This window comes from Lolium perenne, chromosome 4 (genome assembly GCF_019359855.2).
Source record: "Lolium perenne isolate Kyuss_39 chromosome 4, Kyuss_2.0, whole genome shotgun sequence".
In the NCBI taxonomy this organism is placed as follows: Eukaryota; Viridiplantae; Streptophyta; class Magnoliopsida; order Poales; family Poaceae; genus Lolium; species Lolium perenne.
The window spans coordinates 268,134,891-268,146,690 of record NC_067247.2 but is presented as its reverse complement, the minus strand read 5'-3'; positions in this window follow the sequence as shown (position 1 = coordinate 268,146,690).

Genomic DNA, 11,800 nt, shown 5'->3' with positions numbered 1-11,800 from the left:
TATCCTTTTATTAGGGCACACTTTAATGTGTTTGTTAATCATTTGCGTGTCGGCTTGCTTTCTTTCGACTTGTTCGCTTTTTCCCATCCGCCCCACTCTTTGGCTTTGCCCTTGCCGATCGTACGTCCGATTTGCGGTCCGTCGCCGGATCAAGAGCGTGCCGCTGGGTGAGGCCGACAGTATTTCAGTCGAACGAGCCGAGTTCGGTAATCCGGCACTTTATGAAGAGTTGTGCAAGAATCAATTCGCTTTCACTCTTTCCCTTAGCCGTCTTTCGCGTGCCGGCTCCTTAGGCACTTACCCCCGCCAGCCGGACAGCCGGGTTGCGGTCTGTAGCTGGTCGGAAGCCGGCTGTCGGAAACCGGATCACGTTACTAAGCCAGCCGCGTGAGAGGGTGTTGGCCAATCGGCGAAAATAATAGAGTACGCGAAAAACTTGTCGAAATCGGCGCTCTTGGCGCTTGCTTTTTCATAGCTTACAAAATGGAGTACAAGGGATACATACATTCCTGCTCTCAAGTGTAAAATGGTCGAAGCAACCTGACATTCCAGGGACGTTTATTCTCCTCGTCAGTTTTGTTCGCCATGTTTTTCTTAGCCTCTTGGGCATCTATGAGATAGTAGGAATCATTGCCTGCTGCCTTGCTCACGATGAAGGGACCCTCCCATGGGGATGACAGTTTATGCTGTCCGCTGGATCAGCCGGAGCACTAGGTCTCCTTCTCGGAATGCTAAGGACTAGACCTTCCGGCTGTGATAGCGGCGGAGGCTCTGCTGGTATATGGTAGACCTGGACTCGGCCATCAACCGGACCTCTTCGACCAGGTCGACTCCATCTTCACGAGCTTCTATGGCTTCAGCTTCTATGTATAGCTTGATCCTTGGCGCGTCGTGCTCGATGTTAGTCGGCAGGACGGCTTCGGCCCCGTATACGAGGAAGAAGGGTGTGAAGCCGACTGAGCGGTTTGGCGTTGTGCGCAGGCTCCACAGTACATGGGGTAGCTCTTCAATCCAGCAGTCGGCTGACCGCTCAAGCGGCTCCACCAGCCGGGGCCGGATGCCGGCTAGGATTAAGCCGTTTGCCTTCTCCACTTGGCCGTTGGTCTCCGGATGTGCCACGGACGATAGGTCCATTCGGATCCCCATCTCCCCGCAATAGCGTTTGAAGATGCCTTCGGCGAAGTTGTTGCCGTTGTCGGTGATGATGCTATGGGGGTAGCCGTATCTCACAATGATCTCCTTGAGGAATGTGACGGCTGTGGAGCCGTCCAGCTTCTTGATTGACTTGGCTTCAATCCACTTAGTGAATTTGTCAATCATCACCAAGAGGTGAGTCATGCCGCCTCGGGCTGTTTTGAATGGGCCCACCATATCCAAGCCCCATACGGCAAACGGCCAGGTAATGGGGATGGTTTTCAAGGCGGAAGCCGGCGTATGCTTTTGTTTGGCGAAGCGTTGGCAGCCATTGCACTTTTTCACCAGTTCTTCTGCGTCCCTGAGCGCAGTCGGCCAGTAAAAACCGTGCCGGAAGGCTTTGGCCACTATGGCTCTGGAGGAGGCGTGGTGACCGCACTCTCCCTGGTGGATTTCCCGTAGGAGTTCAATCCCTTCAGCCGGCTCGACGCACCGCTGGAGCACCCCACTTACGCTGCATTTGTACAGCTCGTGGTTGATGATGGTGTAGGCCTTGGCCCTTCTCTCAATCTGCCTGACTTGAACCCTGTCGTTGGGCAGCACACCATCGGTGAGGTAGGAGAGGAATTCTTGTGCCCATGATGGTACGCATTTTATTTCAAATACGCTGACCATCAAGGCCTCCATCTTCGGAGCTTCCGGGTTCGACTGCATGGTCGCCGGGATCGGCTGTGGAGCCGGCAGGTTTGGCTGAGAAGCCCCTGACTTAGGCTGAGAAGCCCCCGGGTTCAGCTGAGGAGCCCCCGGGTTCAGCTGTCGAGCCAGCGGGTTTGGCTGAGAAGCCCCCGAGTTTGGCTGAGAAGCCCCCGGGTTGGACTGAGAAGCCCCCGGGTTTGGCTGTGGAGCCGGCGGGTTCGGCTGAGAAGCCCCCAACTTGGGCGATGAAGCCCCCGGGTTCGGCTGAGAAGCCCCCGGGTCAGCCGGCACGAATATGGAATCCGAGTCCGGTGACGGTATGATGGACGGCTTCCGCAGATGCGCCAAGGCAACTCCCGGCGGAATTGCTTGCCGGGTTGAGCCTATCTTGGACAGCGCATCAGCCGCCTCGTTGTTTGCTCGTGGCACATGATGGAATTCGCAGCCATCGAAGAAGCCGGCCAGCTGCTGGACGTGGAGGCGGTATGAGGCCATGTTGGCGTCCTTCGCGTCCCAGTCGCCGGATGCTTGCTGTATGACCAAGTCGGAGTCGCCGAAGCAAAGAATGCGACACACGCCTATCTCCTTGGCCAGCTTCAGCCCATGGATGAGCGCCTCGTACTCCGCCACATTGTTGGATGCGGCGAAGTGGATCTGCAGGACGTAGTCCAGCCGGTCTCCTTTGGGAGAGGTGACGACGATGCCTGCTCCCAAGCCGTTTCGCATCTTTGAACCGTCGAAGTGCAGCTTCCAGTGTGTGGAATCAGGCACAGGCGGCAAGTATTGCATCTTGGCCCAGTCGACGAAGAAGTCCGCAAGGATCTGCGACTTGATGGCCGTGCGCGGCTCGTAGAGTATGGTGTGGGCGGCTAGCTCCAGGGCCCACTTGGCAACCCGGCCATTGGCGTCTTTGCTGCCAATGATTTCCGCCAAGGGCGCTGTGGCCACCACCTTGATGGGGTGCTCCTGGAAGTAGTGCTTGAGCTTCTTGGCCGCCATGTATACGCCATAGGTGACCTTCTGGTAGTGGGGGTAGTTTTGCTTTGACTGGGACAGCACCTCGCTGAGGTAATAGACTGGGCGCTGGACCGACTGCTCCTTGCCGGCCTCCTTGCCGGCTTCTTTGCGTTCCACCACCAGGACGACGCTAACCACATGATTGGTGGCAGCGATGTACAACAGCATCGGCTCCATTGAAGCCGGCGATGCGAGTATCGGCGTGGTCGAGAGCACGCGCTTCAAGTCACGGAAGGCTTCATCCGCCTGCGGTGACCAGACGAATTTGTCCGATTTCTTCAGCAGCTGGTACAGGGGCAGTGCCTTCTCCCCCAGCCGGCTGACGAAGCGGCTCAAGGAGGCTAGGCAGCCGGTGAACTTCTGGACGTCCTTGAGGTACTGCGGCAGCTCCATCTTCTCAATGGCGCTGATCTTCTCCGGGTTGGCTTCGATTCCTCACTGAGAGACGAGGTAGCCCGGGAGTTGGCTGGCTAGCACGCCGAACGTGCACTTGGCCGGGTTGAGCTTCATCCGGAATCTTCGCAGATTGGTGAAGGTTTCTCTCAGGTCATCAAAGAGGGTAGGCATCTCCTTGGTTTTTACAACGACATCATCCACATATGCGTGAACATTTCTGCCGATTTGATCCTGCAAACACTTTTGCATACACCTTTGATAGGTGGCGCCTGCATTTTTCAAGCCGAATGGCATAGTCGTGTAGCAGTAAGCCCCATACGGGGTAATGAACGAAGTCTTTATTTGATCAGCCGGATTCAAAGGAATCTGGTGGTAGCCTGAATAGGCATCTAAAAAAGACAACAGTTCACAGCCGGCAGTCGAGTCTATGACTTGATCTATGCGCGGCAGGGGGAAGGGGTCCTTCGGGCACGCCTTATTGAGGCTGGTGTAGTCGATACACATGCGCCAGGAGCCGTTCTTCTTCAAAACCAGGACCGGGTTCGCCAACCAGTCCGGGTGCAGCACTTCCATGATGAAGCCGGCTGCGAGGAGCCGGGCGATTTCTTCACCGATGGCCTTCCTTCTTTCTTCGGCGAAGCGCCTGAGGGGCTGCTTCACCGGCTTGGCTTCAGGCCTGACGTGGAGGTGGTGCTCAGCCAACTCCCTCGGCACACCCGGCATGTCCCTTGGAGACCATGCAAAGATGTCCCGATTCTCACGGAGGAAGCTGGTGAGCTCTCCTTCCTATTTGCTGCTCAAGCCGGCACCGATGGTGACGTACTTGTCCGGCTGCGCCGGGTCGAGCAGGATCTTCTTGGTGTTGTTGGCCGGCTGGAAGTGAGTCGTCCCAGCCGGGTTGCCTACAGCCGGCATGTCCGACTGCGCGGCCTTGGCCAAGGCGACAGCGTCGTGGATGAGCTGCTTCTCGGTGGCGATGACCAGCGTCTGGGCCATCTTGGAGCTCTACGTGGCGCAGTCCATGGAGCGGTAGTAGTCGCCGGCTATGGTGATGACCCCTTTAGGGCCAGGCAGCTTCATCTTCAGGTACCCGTAGTGGGGCACCGCCATGAACTTGGTCAGGGCCGGCCTGCCCAGGAGCGCGTGGTAGGGACTGACGAGGTCCACCACCTCGAACTCAATCTTCTCGGTGCGGAAGTGATCCGGCTTCCCGAACATCACCTCCAGCGTGATCCGGCCGATCGGCTGGCAGCAGTGGCCTGGCACGATGCCATGGAAAACGGTGGGGGTGGGGCGCAACTCGGCCTCCTGGATGCCCAGCTTGCGGGCGGTGTCTCGGTAGAGGATGTTGATGCTGCTGCCCCCATCGATGAGGATGCGCGAGAAGCGCATGCTGCGCCGGGTTGTGCCGATGGTGGGGTCGAGGACCATGGCGTAGCTACCCGGCTTCGGCAGGACAGCCGGTGTGTCGCGGCGATCAAAAGTGATGGCCTGCTCTGACCAGTTTAGGTACTGGGGGACCGGCGGTATGACCGCGTTGACCTCCAGGGAACGGCTCTGCTGGCTCGTCTTGTCCTCGGGCTCGGAGGTGAAGATGATGTAGGTGGCATCCTCAGGCAGATACCTGCCATGGTGCACGTGGTTAGCCTCGTGGTGCTTGAGGTTGGCGTTTTCTGCGCCGGCTTGGCCCGCCGGCTGGTGGAGGCGGGGGTGGAGGCGGTAGCGGCTCGCCGCTCGTCAGCCGCTTCATGAAGTGGCAGTCGCGGGTGGTGTGGTTGGAGGGGTTCTTGCCGCTGTGGTACTTGCACGGTGAGTCGAGCATTTGCTCGAAGGTGTACTTCAGCTTCCAGGGCCGGTCTTTCTTCTGGCGCCGGCTGCTGCCAGCCGCCGCATGGTCCGACACGGCTGCCACATGGGCGGAACCGTACAGGCGGTCCGGCTGGTCGCTGTGCCGCTTGCCGCGGTAGTTGTCCCGCCGGCTGCCATGCGAGCCGCCCTCGGCCGGCTTGTGCCCGGCCGGCTTGTTGTTGTCCCGCCTGGCTGGGGCCGGCGAGATTTCAGCCGGAGCCTTGCCGGCTTCCTCAGCCAGCGCGTACTTGTCAACGATGGCCATCAAGGCGGCCATCGACTTGGGGTCGCTACGGCGAAGCTTGTGCCACAGCATGGTGTTGGGCCGGCAGCCTCCCATGAAGAAGCTGATGGCCTGGATCTCGTGCACGCCCTCGCAGGAGTTGCGCATTTCGCACCAGCGCGTCAGGTACGCGCGATCCGTCTCGTCCGGGCCCTGCTTGCACATCTCTAGTTGCTGGGGGCGACCCGGCCGGCGGTAGGTGCCGGTGAAGTTGCTGATGAAGGCCTCTTCGAAATCCAGCCAGCCGTTGATGCTGCCGGCTGGGAGGTTGTTGAGCCAGGTGCGAGCGGAGCCGACCAGCATCAGGGGAGAGTAGCGCACCGCCCAGCGCTTGTTGCCTCTGGCAATGCCGACTGCGGTGGAGTAGTCCAGCAGCCAGTCTTCCGGCTTGGCAGTGTCGTCGTACTTGGGGGGTGTCACGCGGGAGCTGGAAGCCGTCGATCATCGGCTCGTTGGCGATGCGGGGCCCAAAGCACTTTGGGCCAGCTGGCCCTCTTCTTCCGCAATGCGGGATTCGACCAGCCGGTCGAGGCGATCTCGGGCGTCCGCCGGCTCGATGCGCAGGCCCAACCGGGAACGTGCCGGCTGGCGAGCGCCGCTTGCTTCTGGAGCCGGCCGGTGTTGGCGTCGGGGCTCGGAGTCCTGCTCATGGTTCCGGCTTGGTGGAGGCCGGCTGCGGCTGCTGCTGCCGCTCGGCTGGTGCCTCGGCCGGCTCGAGCTTGCGTGGGTAGCCCGGGAGTCACGGTGCCAGCTTGGTGCTGGAGAGGCGGACTCGGCCGTGTCCCTGGCACCTTCCCTGGCGTTGCCTGCGGCACCACGAGCGTGAGAAGCTCTGGGAGCGTTGGCGTACCTGGGGTCCTTCGACTGCCGATTGGCAGCCTTCAGTAGCTCAGTCACCAGCGCGGTCTGGCAGCGTAACTCTTCGCCTTCGAGGCGGTGCAGCTCTTCTGCGGCGGCTTCGGCCGCGAGCATGTTCTTGTCGGGGGTGTTGTAGAGGGGCAGCTCTGTTGACGGAGCCGGCGCTTCCACGCCGTTGCGGTCGAGCTCGGCGCCTAGGTCGCGGCCCCTGCGGCGGATCTGGCCGGCTCGGCTGGGACCGTCGCCGCCTGGAGTGAGGCCGTGGGCGCGGTTGTACTCGCGTTGGGTGATGTCCCACTGGCGCTTGGCAGCGGCCAGTTCTTCGGTTTGCTTGAGGAGGAGCTGGCGGTGTGCCTCCAAATCCGCCTCGATGGTGGTGGGGTCGCCGCCAGGCGTGAGCGGGGTGCTCAGCTTCGCCCGGACTTCCTCCAGCCGGGACGGTGGTGGAGGCGCCTTTGGGCCCGAGCCGGACGCGCCGGCTGCGGCGGGACGCTCCAGGTCCGGGCCACAGACGCGCGTGGACTTGGTGGGCTGCTCGTCGCCGGTTGCCATGACTTGCACGATGCAGGGGTCGGCGAGGGCGCTGCTGATGCCGGCTCCTGGAGGAGGGCTTGCGCAGCGCAGCACCTGCCGCGGGTAGCGCGGCGGTGCGACGGTAGCGACGTAGACGTCGTGGCCGCCGAAGGAGATGATGCTGCCGCCGGCAGGAAAGGGCCTGTCGGCGAAGCAGCCAGCGTTGTCGCTGACGCAGTCGAGGGAGCCGAATCTCCAGATCAAGCCTGAAGCGACCCGCTCGCCAGTGGTGATGGTGAGGCCCGTCCGGATGAAGACACCGGCCGCGGACGCTGAAGGCCCCACGGTGGGCGCCAAATGTCGTGGTATCGTCACGGCATATGCCATAGGGTGGCTAATCGAAGGTGGTTCCTAGATGGTCTCACGGTGGTATCCGGATGCGGGTATGGGGACGAATGACACGGTCGACGTACCCAGGTTCGAGGCCCTCCTATGGAGGTAACACCTCTACTCCTGCTATGAGTGTATATGGTGATCACACAGTACAATGGTGCTCCTTGAGCTGTATCCGGCTGCTCGGGGAGGCTAAGGTAGATGAAGGTCTCTCCCCTCAAGTAGCGCTAAGACTAGAATGAAATGAGAATGATCAATCGTCCCCCGCACGAGGGGGGTAGCCCAGCTTATATAGGCACTGGCACTTTACATAGAAGTCCCTATAGTCTAGTGGCCGGCTTGGCCGGCTCCGGCTTCCACTCCTTCCCGAGGCGTTGACGTCATGGAGCCGTTGAGGCGTAGTGGCCTGTCCCGTCCGCCTGCGGGAGTCAGCGGCATGCTGAGGAGGTGTCCCTGTCGCCATCATGCCCTGTAGCCGGTACGGACCGACGTAGGCCATGATGGCCTGTCCGCCGCGTGGCACTATTGCTCCACAGTGCCCCGTGCTTTACGGGAGATGAGGTCAGCGTGGACCTGCGAACCCGGACCACCTACCTGGTTCCTTCTCGTGCAAGACTCGCCAGCCTCGAGTCAGTCTAGAGTGCAGACCCCAGTCGGATATGGCTTGTAGAAGCTGGCCCAGCCACAGTGCAGATGGCCGTAGCCAGGCCGACTAGGACTTAGAGCCAGCCGGCTTCCGAGGCAGCCGGCCACGGCTCCAGCCGGCTGCTCCTCAGCCGGCCTTTGCCGCCAGCCGGCCAACCTCAAGCCGGCTGCTCCGCGTCCATTGCCCTACCCAGGGTCTTCCCCCCGACAGTTAGAGTGGACACGATTATATGTCTACAGGGATGGTGTTAGCGAACCAAAGCTCATGCACAACAGATTTGTACACAGCAATGGTTCGCTGAACCCTCCCTGTAAAAATTTGTGCCCACCGATTCATCATAGCCAAAGAAACAGATTCCAGATCTGAACTTGAACACATTCCAGATTATTTGCAAAATTAAACGGTTGATATCTTTTGATTCGTGCATAAAATAACTGATTGAGATCCCATGATTACTTGCATAAATTAACTGATTGAGATCCCATTATTACTTGCATAAATTAACCGAACGGCCGAACCCCAAATCTTAAACGAAATCAAGAAGGGATCAAAACAAAATGGAATAAAATCGGCGCAAATATTAGCCCAATACTCATCCATCTACAGATCCATCTACACCAGCAAAAATAGGGTTCAAAAAGGAATGGGGAACAAAAAAGGAAGCAAACCGTAGTTACCTCGCTCCATGCGTCCTCCATGGAGGTGTCGTAGGGGTTCGGGGGCGGGACGTACGGCACCTCCTCGTAGGGGTCATATCCCGGTGGGATCTAACCGCCACCGGCGGCAGCAGCCTCCGATGCACCGGCGGAGGAGGCGGCAATGTCCGTTGAGGGGATGGCGTTGAAGAGGGAGGCGTCACGCTTGGAGCCGATAGAGGAGAGGGATAGGGAGAGGGTTTTTTTGCTTTGGAGAAGATGATGGGACGTGAGAGAGGCGGCGTTGCGTGAGCGAGTGAGTGACAGAGATAGTGGTAGGAGGTGTCTATAAAGGCGAGGGGTGGTTAATGCGACCCGCGTCCTATGCGTCCACCGTTGCACGTCTGCACGTCTGCACGTCTTGGACTTCTGCAACGCGACACACGTCCACGATTGCACGTCTTCAACATCTGCACCGCGACCCGCGTCTACGCGTCAACAATTGCACGTCTTCCATTTCTGCACCGCAACACGCGTCGTCGAGTCTAACCCTGGAAATTTGGATATACTCAGGTATACCCTCGAGTATTATACTAGCATTTTTTGTGTGCTCAGTTTTCCCCTTGAGTGCTAATACTGGCTAGTGCAATATGCTCAGTTTTACCCTCAAGTGGCTGGTCAACAGAGAGTCAACAAATGGGATTAACTAGTTAAATGAGTCATTTAATGTGCAAAAAAATCCGAAAAATAGTGGCACTTACTCATGGAGTCTTTACCACAAATTGCCACTTCTCAAATCAAAGATAAGTCATAGATAAATCAAGTTTTACCACAAATTGCCACTTCTCAAATCACCTAGTAGCTATGAAGGTGCATGGTTTTCCACAATAAGCCCTTCCCAAAACAGCTTTCCCCAAAACATACTTTGTCTAAATGAGGCCACAATTCTCACACTCATGTATATTTGTATTGCAAATAGTTTGAGGTAGGCCAAGATGGGTTTCATTGTCCAAAACACGCATTTTCCATTTTTTAAATCTCATATTTGAATCCCTTAGTCTGTGTATTACTCAGGTGCCCTTGGTTTCTTGATACTACTCAGTTTTGCCCTCTCCCTCCACAAATTCTCGCAGATGTGCAACATTGCCCTGATTGGTCTAGCCCATGTCACGCGGATCGTGCCCGCCGACCGTTGATCGTATGATCTAACGGGCAGGATAACCCCTCTCTCTCTCTGTCGGCGGTTAGCTTCCACTCTCTAAGTATGCTAAAGGGTGGTTTTCTGTATTATTTTTCACGCGCTAAAAAATATAAACTCTTTTAGGCATTATTTTTCACGCAAAAAATGATAAACCATCACCGATTTGTTGTAGCCATTACTTTTCACGCAAAAAATGACAAACCATCACCGATTTGTTGTAGCCATTAATTTTCACGCAAAAAATGATAAACCATCACCGATTTGTTGTATCCATTACTTTTCACGCAAAAAATGATAAACCATCACCGATTTCTTGTAGCTATTACTATTCACGGTAAAAATGATAAACGAAACAATCTATCTATCTATGTATTTGAAGTTTGGGAGGGTTCACCATTTACTTATGTTAACTTTCGAGGTTTTGACCTGAAAATCAAATGGGTATTATAAAGGGAAATAAAAGTTCAAAAAAAATGTAAAAATGAAACAATCTACCTATCTTTGTATAGAAGATCGTCTATATGATTTTTGAGGTCATTTAGAGAAGGTAGAAAAAAATCCCTTTTGAGAAGGTCGAAAAAACCTAATTTGTTAGAAAAGCTGGTTTCAGTGAGACCTAACCAAATTTGGCATACATGATGCCATACCTATAACAACAAGGAATATCTAAAAGGGAAAGTTTCACAAAATTTGAAATTTAGGGCGAAAATGATGCCATACATGATGCTATTTTTCAAGGTTTTGACCTGAAAATCAATTGGGTATTATAAAGGGAAATAAAAAGTTCGAAAAATGTAAAAACGAAACAATCTATCTATCTATGTATAGAAGATCAGCTGTATGAAATTTGAGGTCATTTAGAGAAGGTAGAAAAAATCACCATGTTAGAAAAGCTGGTTTCAGTGAGACGAAACGACATGCGCTTAAGCAAAGTGATTTTTTCGAACATCTCCAAATGACCCCAAATTTGCCATACATGATACCATACGTGTAACAACAAGGAACCCTATCTAAAAAGTGTCAAAAAAGTTTGCCCAACCGTATAGCTCTATCAAAAAGAACCTCACCATGGCACTAGTAATTTTTAGTTACAAACTTTCGTTACCTAACCTTCAACACGAAACTTGTTTCAAATTCATTTTAGCGTACAAGAAACAAATCCCACCTTGATTCAAGCACCACAGCCTCCAAACGATGCCGATGCCGATATCGGCATGGTCAGAACGGCTATGCTCGCCGCCACTTCTAGGTCACCTTCGGGATGCACCCTCAATCCCGTCCCCTCATTCGATCAATGACACACCAGAGATACCGCCGAGGCCAATGCCGAACGTACATGCTGATGCCAATGCCGAACATGCATGCACGCCGTTGTGGGCACGGCCATGCTGCCTCGCTATGCTGGACGCCACAGACCACCGCGAGGTCTTTCCCTTCGCCACCACACTCTTCTAGCACCCATCTATACATGCCAGAAAGGAGAGACACTAGTTTTCTCTACATTGCTCACGTTCGTGTCCGACACGGTCAGTCAAAGTTTTGAGGTAGTCGTCGATGTCGTCAACCATTTCTTCTCTTCTTTGCATGGTTAAATGCATCTAGTTCATATCTATCTAATGCGTCTGGTCTCGCCTCAGGCAGTTCTTTGTGGACGTCGATCTCATCTCGGCACCACGCTGGCCACCTCCTCCGTGCCATCGCTGTAGAGCTCCGTTTAAAAATCTAATCCTACCAGTGTATTGCCCCTTGTATCAGCGTCATGGCCCTACTTGTCATTCGATATACCGAAGCCCCACTCGTGCGTGTTGTGGTCAGGAATACAACGATGCTTACGGTCAAACAAAGATGGATCGTTTGACGTGTCTTTGCGGGCTCTATGTGGCCCCACTAGTCAGAAGATAACGGTCAACCGTCGGGCAACCGGCCGTTACAACACCTTGATGTCTACGCCCCCCTCCTTTTCCTGTAGACAGTGTTGGGCCTCCAAGAGCAGAGGTTTGTAGAACAGCAGCAAGTTTTCCCTTAAGTGGATCACCCAAGGTTTATCGAACTCAGGGAGGAAGAGGTCAAAGATATCCCTCTCATGCAACCCTGCAACCACAAAGCAAGAAGTCTCTTGTGTCCCCAACACACCTAATAGGTGCACTAGTTCGGCGAAGAGATAGTGAAATACAGGTGGT